This window comes from Micromys minutus (genome assembly GCF_963924665.1).
Source record: "Micromys minutus genome assembly, chromosome: 12".
Classification (NCBI taxonomy): Eukaryota; Metazoa; Chordata; class Mammalia; order Rodentia; family Muridae; genus Micromys; species Micromys minutus.
This window is the reverse complement of record NC_137981.1, coordinates 15,629,513-15,640,561: the sequence shown is the minus strand read 5'-3', so window position 1 is coordinate 15,640,561 and position 11,049 is coordinate 15,629,513. Positions and strand designations below refer to the sequence as shown.

General features: G+C 37.7%; 2 pseudogenes across 2 annotated transcripts; one reads left to right on the top strand and one right to left on the bottom strand.

Moving 5' to 3' along the window:
* Positions 1-910: 910 nt before the first annotated feature.
* LOC308428245 (high mobility group protein B1-like) lies at positions 911-1,507 on the top strand (annotated as a pseudogene). The gene has a single exon. The product of its transcript is annotated as a high mobility group protein B1-like (transcript).
* Positions 1,508-3,132: 1,625 nt separating this feature from the next.
* LOC308428060 (protein tyrosine phosphatase type IVA 1-like) lies at positions 3,133-3,678 on the bottom strand (annotated as a pseudogene). The gene has a single exon. The product of its transcript is annotated as a protein tyrosine phosphatase type IVA 1-like (transcript).
* Between the last annotated feature and the right edge of the window lie 7,371 nt (positions 3,679-11,049).

The following is an 11,049-nucleotide window of genomic DNA, read 5'->3' as shown; positions in this document are numbered from 1 at the left end:
TCCTGTCAGTCTGCAACCTGTGCTGACCCTGTGCCAAAGCTCTTTCTGCCCAGACCCTGGCAGGAGAGAGTTGGTCCTCCAGTAGTGCTGACATACAGGCTTATAGGAGGGTCAAGCCACTGTCAGAACCAGCAAGACCAGCTAACACCGGAGATAAGAAGATGGCAAGAGGCAAGTCCAAGAACCTAAGAAACATAAACCAAGACCACTTGGCATCACCAGGACCCAGATCTCCCATTACAGTAAGTCCTGGATAACCCAGCACACCGAAAAAGCAAGATTCTGATTTTAAAAAAATCACAGCTCATTATGATGTTAGAGGACTTTAAGAAGGTCATAAATAATTTCTTTAAAGAAATACAGGACAATACAGGTAAACAGATAGAAGACCTTAAAAAGAAAAAACACAGAATGCACAAACCAGGTGAAGAAATTGAACAAAATCATCCAGGATCTAAAAATAGAAATAAAAACAAAAAAGAAATCACAAAGACAACCCTGGAGATAGAAAACCTAGGAGAGATCGGGAGTCAAAGATGAAAACATCACCAACAGAATACAAGAGATAGGAGAGAGAATCTCAGGGGCAGAAGATACTATAGAAAACATTGACACAACAGTCAAAGAAAATGCAAAATGCAGAAAGCTTCTAACCCCAAAACGTACAGGAAATCCAGGACACAACGAGAAGATCAAACCTGAAGATAATAGGTATAGAAGAGAGAGAGAAAGAGAAGATTCTCAACTAAAAGGGTCAGTAAATATCTTCAACAAAATTATAGAAGAAAACTTTCCAACAGCCATTGCAGTACATTGAGCTCCATAGAGACAGTGCCGGGGCAAGCAAGAGCCGAACGGGCACCGGGCGACTCTGTGCCTCGCGGAGGAAAATCAACTAAACGTGGGCAAAGGAGATCCTAAGAAGCCGAGAGGCAAGATGTCCTCATATGCATCCTTTGTGCAAACCTGCCGGGAGGAGCACAAGAAGAAGCACCCGGATGCTTCTGTCAACTTCTCAGAGTTCTCCAAGTGCTCAGAGAGGTGGAAGACCATGTCTGCTAAAGAAAAGGGGAAATTTGCAGATATGGCAAAGGCTGACAAGGCTCGTTATGAAAGATAAATGAAAACCTACATCCCCCCAAAAGGGGAGACCAAAAAAAAGTTCAAGGACCCCAATGCACCCAAGAGGCCTCCTTCGGCCTTCTTCTTGTTCTGTTCTGAGTACCGCCCAAAAACCAAAGGTGAGCATCCTGGCTTACCCATTGGTGATGTCGCAAAGAAACTAGGGGAGATGTGGAACAACACTGCCGCGGATGACAAGCAGCCCTTTGAGAAGAAGGCCGCCAAGCTGAAGGAGAAGTAGGAAAAGGATATTGCTGCCTACAGAGCTAAAGGAAAACCTGATGCAGCAAAAAAGGGGGTGGTCAAGGCTGAAAAGAGCAAGAAAAAGAAGGAAGAGGAAGATGATGAAGAGGATGAAGAGGATAAGGAAGAGGTGGAAGAATAGGAAGATGATGAAGAAGAAGATGATGATAAATAAGTTGGTTCTAGGGCAGTTTTTTTTTCTTGTCTATAAAGCATTTAACCCCCCTGTACACAACTTACTCCTTTTAAAGAAAAAAAATTGAAATGTAAAAAAAAAAAAAAAGAAAACTTTTCTAACCTAAAGAAACGGTTGCCCATAAACATACAAGAAGCCTACAGAACTCCAAATTGATTAGACCAGAAAAGAAATTTCTCCCATCACATAATAGTCAAAACGCCAAATGCATAAAACAAAGAAAGAATATTAAAAGCAGTAAAGGAAAAGTTTAAGTAACCTATAAAGGCAGACCTGTCAGAATCATACCAGATTTCTCAACAGAGACTATGAAAGCTAGAAGATCCTGGGCAGATGTCATACATATCCTAAGAGAAGAAAAATGCCAGCTCAGGCCACTATATCTGACAAATCTCTTAATTACCATAGGCGAAAAAAAAAAAAAAACCCAAGATATTCCAGGATAAAACCAAATTTACACAATATCATTCCACAAATCCAGCCCTACAAAGGGTAATAAATGAAAAACTCTGACAGAAGCAGGGAAACTGCATGATAGTAAAAGCTCTGCCAGTTGTGGTGTCTCATGCTGGTAGAATTTGCTGAAGAAGGCAGAGGCAGGAGGATCACAAGTTCGAGGCCAGCCTGGGCAAGAAAGTAATCTTCTTTCAACTAACACAAAAGAAGACAGCCACACAAACATAATTCCACTGCTAACAACAAAAATGACATGAAACAACAATCATTGATCCCTAATATCTCTCAACTTCAGTGGATTCAATTCCTTAATAAAAAGACATCGACTAACAGAATGGATATGTAAGGAGGACCTCGCATTTTGTTGCATACAGGAAACACCTTAGTGACAAAGACAGACAGCACCTCAGAGTAAAAGGCTGGAAAACAATTTTCCAAGCAAATTGTCCCAAGAAACAAGCTGGAGTAGCCATTCTAATATAGAATAAAATTGACTTTCAACCAAAAGTTATGAAAAAAGAGAAGGGAGGACACTTCATACTTCTCCAAGGAAAAATCCACCAAGATTAGGGAAATGACACCCTTCACAATGGTCCCAAATAATATTAAATACCTTGGTGTACCTCTAACCAAGCAAGTGAAAAATCTGTATGACAAGAACTTTAAGTCTCTGAGGAAAAAATTGAAGACGATCTCAGAAGATGGAAAGATCTTCTATGCTCATGGATTGGCAGGATTCATATAGTAAACATGGCTGTTTTGCCAAAAGCAATCTACAGATTCAATGCAATCCCCAAGTATTGTGCTGGGTATTTTGGCACATAACCCTTCTGAATTCCTTCTAGACTGATAGTATTCTGGCACAGGAGTGCATTTAATGACATAACAACACCTCCGTTTAGAAAGGTCTGTTGGTACGAATAAGCACGTTTTAAACGCTGACCAGCAAAAGCCTTTTGCTCAGTGTCCACACATGCTTATCACAGCCCACACATAGAGGTTGCAGTTCTGTTAAGCTTTCGGCCTGGTAGAACTCTTTTCAATGTTCCTGTGGAGCTTCAGTAGACTTATTTAATAAGCTGACACATTGGTAATTACATATGACAAACCAGATCTCATCTGATGTCCCCATTCCAAGGTGATGGCATCAGGAACCCGTTTCTATGACTGTTGGAATCCTTGAAGTGGAACTGCATTATAGGACAGGACTTCTCCAGATACAAAAGTTGCCTGCTGCTCAAAGCTCCGCACTGCTTTTGTCTTAGGAATTGTATTGCATCTTTATATTTCATTCCACCTTCAATTAATGCCAGGGCAACAAGCACCGGAGCTCTGTCAAGGCCTGCGACACAAGGGACAGCAATACAGCAACCAGGTTCTTCATGAAACTTTATCTTCACAAGACTTAATCAGTCATCAACAATCTGGTTGGATGGTGGTGCACCATCATCAAAAGGCTGGTCAAGAACTCGAATGCCTTCTTTCCCCACAAGAGTAGTGTCGTAAGTTGCTTCACATACTCTTATTATTGTGGTAATTCCATACTTCTTAAGTTCCTCTATAAATTTGCTTAAGGTCGCATTGGTTGGATTGTGTGTAATAAGAAATCTCATATTCTTGTATGTGACTTCCACAGGAGCAGGGCAGTTCATTCGAGCCATGTTAATTTAGTTTAAAAGAACACTCAAGAGGGTTATGAAAGAATTAAAAAATTGAATATAAGAGTGATTCAAAACAAAAAACAAAACAAAACCAATACCAGCCTGAATTCTACTTCAATATTCAATATACTCCACTTGAAATTCTCAGTGCTTTGAGTATGAATTGGGATAAAGGGCAATGAAATGAACCTCCTAACAAGAAGCAATGATTCTTCAATCCAGTAATACTGAGGCAACACTTTCTCTACTATTAGTGTGCATGTATCTATTTTTATGTGGAGGTTCTTGATCCACTTGGACTTAAGCTTTGTATAGGGGCTATACAACTTGCATTCTTCTACATGCTAACCACCAGTTGGACCAGCACCATTTGTTAAAAATGTTATCTTTTCTCACTGGATGGTTTGAGTTCCTTTGTCAAAGATCAAGAGACCATAGGTATGGTTCATTTCTGAGTCTTCAGTTTTATTCCATGGATCTACCTTCCTGTCTCTGTACCAATACCATACAGTTTTGATCACTATTGCTCTCTATTATAGCTTGAGGTCAGGAATGGTGATTCCTGCAGAAGTTCTTTTATTGTTGAGAATAGTTGAGGACATGCTGGATTTTTGTTATTCCAAATGAATTTGCAAATTGCTTTCTCTAACTCTATGAAGAATTGAGTTGGAGTTTTGATGGGGATTACATTGAATTTGTAGATTGTTTTTGGCAAGATGGATATTTTTACTATATTAATCCTGCCAATCCAGGAGCATGAGAGATCTTTCCATCGTCTGAGATCTTCTCCAATTTCTGTCTTCAGAGACTTAAAATTTTTGTCATAAAGATTTTTTGCTTGCTTGGTTAGAGTCACACCAAGATATTTTATACCCTTTTTCACCATTGTGAAGGATGTCATTTTTTTAAATTTTAATTTAATTTTATTTTTTATTATTCCTTACTGCATTGTTTTTTAAAAGAGGGATACATTTACAGATTTTTAAAGACATTTTGGCATAAAATTATATGAATAATTTTGTCAGTACTTCTTTTAGAGGTTTGATAGCATGCATAGAAATCCCACTAGTTACCATAAGCATGAAGTACATGTAGGACAGAACATAACAAGAAAACAGATTTCTTGTTAGGTATGGGTTAAGCATAATAATCTGTGAATAACAAAAATTGCCACAAGGCTATTATTTTAGCTCTTGAATTATTAATGATTTGAGGTTCAGGTGTATCACACTCTGAGAGAGTGCTATACATTTTTTTCCCTAAAAAGGACTGAGACTTTTTTTTTTGTCCTTTGTTTTTCTTGAGCTTTATATAGTCTGTGAATTGTTTCTGGGGGTGTTCAGAGCTTTCTGGGGGTTAGTATCTAATTATCAGTGACTGCTGCATATTATGTCTGTTCTTTTGTGACTGGGTATCCTCACTCAAGATGATATTCTCTAGATGTATACATTTTCTTAGGAATTTCATAAAGTCATTGTTTCTGATAGCTTAGTAGTACTCAGTTGTGTAAATATACCACAGTTTTTCTATCCATTCATCTACTGAAGAACATCTGGGTTCTTTTCAGCTTCTGGCTATTATAAATAGGGTTGCTATGAACATTGTGGTGCATGTGTCTTTGTTGTATATTGGAGTGTCTCTGGGGTATATGCCCAGAAGTGGAATAACTGGATCTTCAGGTAGTACTGTGTCTAATTTTCTGAGGAACCGCCAGACTGATGTCCAGAGTAGTTGTACCAGTTTACAACCCCACAAACAGTGGAGAAGTTTTCCTCTTTCTCCACATCCTCACCAGCATCTGCTGTCATCTGGATTTTTGATCTTAGCCATTCTGACTGGTGTGATGTAGAATCTCAGGGTTGTTTTGATTTGCATTTCCCTGATGGCTAATGATGTTGAGCACTTCCTTAGATGATTCTCAGCCATTCCATATTCCTCAATTGAGAACGTTTTGTTTAGCTCTATACCCCATTTTTTAATAGGATTGTTTGATTCTCTGGTGTCTAACTTCTTGAGTTCTTTGTATACCTTGGATACTATGCCTCTATCAGATGTGGGGTTGGTAAAGATCTTTTCCCAGTCTGTTGGCCGCCGTTTTATTTTCTTGACAGTGTTCTTAGCCTTACAAAAACTTTGCAATCTCAGTAAGTTCCATTTGTCAATCTTTGACCTTAGAGCATGAGCTATTGGTGTTCCGTTCAGGAAAATTTCCCCTGTGCCTATGTGTTCTAAGGTTTTTGCCTACTTTTTCATCTAATAGTTTCAGTGTACCTGGTTTAATGCGGAGATCTTTGATTCACTTGCACTTGAGCTTTGTACAAGGAGATAAGAAAGGGTCTATTTTCATTCTTCTGCATGCTGAGTGCCAGTTGAATCAACACTATTTGTTGAATAGGCTGTCCTTTTTCCACTGAATGTTTACAGCTCCTTTGTCAAAAATCAAGTGACCATATATGTGAGGGCTCATTTCTGGATCTTCTATTCTATTCCATTGATCCACGTGCCTATCTCTGTACCCGTACCATGCAGTTTTTTTTAAGCACAATTGCCTTGTAATGTAGCTTGAGGTCAGGAATAGTGATTCCCGCAGATGTTTTCTTGTTGTTGAGCATGGATTTCACTATTCTAGGTCTTTTGTTATTCCAGATGAAATTGCACATTTGCTCTTTCCAACTCTATGAAGAATCGGGAAGGGTGTTATTTCTAGTATTTCTTTCTCAGCATGTTTATCCTTTTAGTAGAGGAAGGCTACTAATTTGTTTGAGTTAATTTTATATTCAGTTTCTTTGCTGAAATTGTTTATCAGGTTTAGGATTTCCCTGGTGTAATTTTTGGGGTCACTTAAGTATATTATCATATCATCTGTAAATAGTGATATTTTTATTCGTCCTTTCTCACTTGTGTCTTTTTGACCTTTTTTTGTTGTCTAATTGCTCTGGCTAGGACTTCAAATACTATATTGAATAGGTAGGGAGAGAATGGGCTGCTTTGTCTATTCCCTGATTTTAGTGTGACTGCATCAAGTTTCTTTCCATTTAGTTTTAAAATGGCTACTGGTTGCTATACATTGCTTTTAAGATGTTTAAGTATGGGTCTTGATTTCTTGATCTTTGCAAGACTTTTAACATGAAGGGATACTGAGTTTTGTCAAAAGCTTTATCAGCATCTAATGAGATTATCATGTGTTTTTTTTTCCCCTCTGAGTTTTTTTATATAGTGGATTACGCTAATAGATTTCAATATATTGAATCATCCCTGAATTCCTGTGATGAAGCCTACTTGCTCATGATGAATGGTCATTTTGATGTGTTCTTAGATTCAGTATGTAAGAATTTCATTGAGTATTTTTGCTTAGATGTTCAAAAGTGAGACTGGTCTGAAGTTCTCTTTTTGTGTTGGGTTTTTGTGTGGTTTAGATATAAGCATAATTGTGGCTTCATTGGATGGATTGGGTTGTGTTTATTCTGGTTTTATTTTATGAAATACTTTGAAGAGTATTAGTATTAGGTAATCTTTGAAGGTCTGATAGACTTCTGTACTAAATATATCTGGTTCTGAGCTTTTTATGGTTGGAAGGCTTTTGATGACTGCTTTTATTTTCTTAGGGGTTATGGAACTATTTAGATAGTTTATTTGATACTGATTTAGCTTTGGTACCTGGTATCTGTCTATAAAATTGTTCATTTCACCCAAATTTTCTAGTTTTGTTGAGTATAGGCTTTTGTAGTAGGATATCTTGATTTTTTTTGAATTTTCTCAGTTTCTGTTGTTATGTCTCCCTTTTCATTTCTAATTTTTTAATTAACTTTTTATGTGCCCCCTGGTCAGTCTTGGTAGGGGTTTATGTATTCTGTTGATTTTTCTCAAAGAACCAGCTCCTGGTTTTGTTGATTCTTTGTATACTTCTTTTTGTTTCTACTTGGTTGATTTCAGCCTTGAGTTTGATTATTTCCTGCCTTCTACGCTTCTTGTGTGTATTTGAATCTTTTTGTTCTAGAGCTTTTAAATGTGCTGTCAAGCTGCTAGTGTGTGCTCTCTCCAGTTTCTTTTTGGAGGCACTCAGAGCTATGCCTTTTCCTCTTAGCACTGCTTTCATTGTGTCCCATAAGTTTGGGTATGTTGTACTTTCATTTTCATTAAATTCTAAAACATATTTAATTTTTAAAAATTTCTTTCTTGACCAAGTTGTTATTGAGTAGAGCATTGTTCAGCTTCCATGTGTATGTGGCCTTCCTGTGAATTTATTGTTATTAAAGGCCAGCCTTATTCCATGGTGGTTTGATAGGATGCACAGGTGTATTTCAGTCTTCTAGTATCTGTTGAGGCCTGTTTTTGGACTTGTTATATAGTGAATTTTGGAGAAGGTATTATGAGGTGCTGAGAAGAAGGTGTATTATTTTGTTTGAGGATGTAATGTCCTAAATATATCTGTCATTCATTTGGTTCATAACTTCTGTTAGTTTCACTGTTTATCTCTTCAGGTTCTGTTTCTATGATATGTACATTGAAGAGAGTGGGGGTGTTGAACACTTCCACTATTATTGTTTGTGGTGCAATGTATGATCTGAGCTTTAATAAAGCTTCTTTTATGAATATTGTGCCCTTTAATTTGGAGCATAGATGTTCACAACTGAGAGTTCATCTTGGCAGATCTTTTTCTTTAATGTGTATGTAGTCTCCTTTCTTATCTTTTTTTGATAACTTTTGATTGAAAGTCAATTTATTCAATATTAGAATGGCTACCCCAGCTTGTTTCTTGGGACCATTTGTTTTGAAAATTGTTTTTCAGCCTTTTACTCTGAGGTAGTGTCTGTCTTTATCACTGAGTTGGATTTCCTGTAAGTAGCAAAATTCTGGGTCCTATTTATATATCCAGTCTGTTAGTTTTATGTCTTTTTATTGGGGAATTGTGTTCATCAATGTTAAGATATATTAAGAAATAGTGATTGTTGTTTCCTGTTTTTTTTTTTTTTTTTTTTTTTGTTAGAGGTGGAATTGTGTTTGTGTGGGTATCTTCTTTTGGGTTCATTGAAAAAAGATTATTTTTTTTTGCTTTTCTTAGGGTGTAGTTTTTTTTGTTGGAGATTTCCTACTATTACCTTTTGTAGGGATGAATTTCTCAAAAGTCATTCTATAAATTTATTTTTGTCATGGGATTTCTTGGTTTTTCCATTGATGGTAATTTAGAGTTTTGCTGGGTATAGTAAGTAGCCTGGGCTGAGTTTTGTGTTCTCTTATCGTTTGAATGACATCTGTCCAGGATCTTCTAGCTTTTATGGTGTCTTTTAAAAAGTCTGGTGTAATTCTGATATGTATTCCTTTATATGTTACTTTTCCCCCCTTACTGCTTTTAATATTCTTTTGTTGTTGTTGTTGTTTTGTTCTTTTGGTGTTTTGACTATTATGAGATGTGAGAAATTTCTGTTCTGGTCTAGTCTATTTGGAGTTCTGTAGGCTTCCTGTATGTTCATGGGCATCTCTTTCTTCAGGTTAGGGTAGTTTTCTCCTATAATTTTATTTAAGATATTTACTGGTCCTTTAAGTTGGGAATCTTCCCTCTTTTCAATGCCTATTGTTCTTAAGTTTGGTCTTCTCATTGTGTTCTAGATTTCCTGGATGTTTTGGGTTAGGAGCTTTTTGCATTTTGCATTTTTTTGACTGTTGTATCAATGTTTTCTGTGATATCTTCTGCTCCTGAAATTCTTTTTTCCATCTCTTGTATTCTGTTGGTGATGCTTGCATATATGATTTCTGACATCTAGGGCTGTCTCCCTTTGGGGTTTCTATATTGTTTCTATTTTTTATTTTTAGATCCTGAATGGTTTTGTTCAATTCCTTCTCCCATTTGGTATTCACCTCTATTTCTTTAAGGGAGTTATTTATTTTTTTCCTTAAGTCTTCTATCATCATCATGAGATATGATTTTAAATACAAATCTTGCTTTTTTGGTGTGAAAGAATTTTCTGGACTAGCTGTAGTGGGAGAACTGGGTTCTGATGATACCAAGTAGCCTTGGTTTCTGTTGCTTATGTTTTTGTCCTTGCCTCTCACCATTTGGTTTTTTGTAGAGCTGGAGCCTGTTCTTTTTGAGATCCTGATTGTGTTAGAACTCCCCAGAGTCCAGGTGTCACTGTGATCCTGTGATTCTGGGATCTTGTGATCCTGAGTGTCTCAGAGCTCTTCGGAGTCAAGGTGCCTCTGAGATACTGAAGTCCCAGTGTTACCAAGCTCCTTATGTCCTTGAGTGTTTCAGAACTCCAGTGCTCCTAGGTGTGTCCAATCTCTGGGTGTCGGACTTTCTCTGTGATCCTGTGATCCTGGGCATTCTAGCATACCCGTATCCCCGAGAATCTCTGTTTTTGATCCTGCGTATGTTAGAACCCCTGGGTAATGAGCTTCCCCTGGGTGTTGTGCGGATGGGTGTGGTACCAGTCTCCAATGTCTGCTCAGGGTTCAAGTTCAGACTGGAAAGGTTCAGGATGATATTTTATAGTTCCATCCATTTACCTGAAGAACTCTTGATGTCCTTGTTCTTAATAGTTGAATATTATTTCATTGTATGAATGAACCGCACTTTCTATATTTATTTTTCTACTGTGGAATATCTGGGTTGTTTCCAGCTTCTGGGGATTATCCATAAGGCCACTATGAACACAGTGGAACTCTGTGGTATGGTGGGGGGATCTTTTGTGTATATGCCCAAGAGTGGTATAGCTGGATCTTCAGGTAGATTTAATTCAAAATTTTTGATGAACCTTCAGATTGATTTCCAGATCATTGTAGTAGTTTGAAAACTCCCCAGCAATGAAGGAATGTTCCTCTTTTCCCACATTCTAGGCAACATGTGCTGTCACCTGAGTTTTTGACCTTAGACATTCTGATCGGTTTAAGATGGAATCTTAGGAAATGTCTTGCAAACTGTTTAAATAGTCCTATAACCCTTAATGAAATAGAAACAGTCATCAAAAGTCTTCTTTCTCCAAACAAAGCAGCTCTGAGGCATATGCTTTTAGTGCAGCATTTTACCAGAGTTCCAAAGAAAAGCTAATATCAATATTCTTGAAACTATTCCACTAAATAGAAAGGAACATGGCCAAATTCATTCTATGAGGTCACAGTCACCCTGATATCTAACCACACAAAGGCTTAACAAAGGGAATATCAGGACTTTGCTGCCCAACAAAAGGGCCAGGTGACCACTATCTAGGTCAGGATGCACCTGCAAACAGCTGAGCTCCCAGAACAGCTTCACAAGAGCTCTCCCACCTAAGCCCATGGAGACAGTAGAGTCACTGCAATCAGAACTCACTGCCTGATTGAAAAGAACCAAACGCCCAGAAGCAATCTTCTTTCTGAGACCACAGGCTCTCA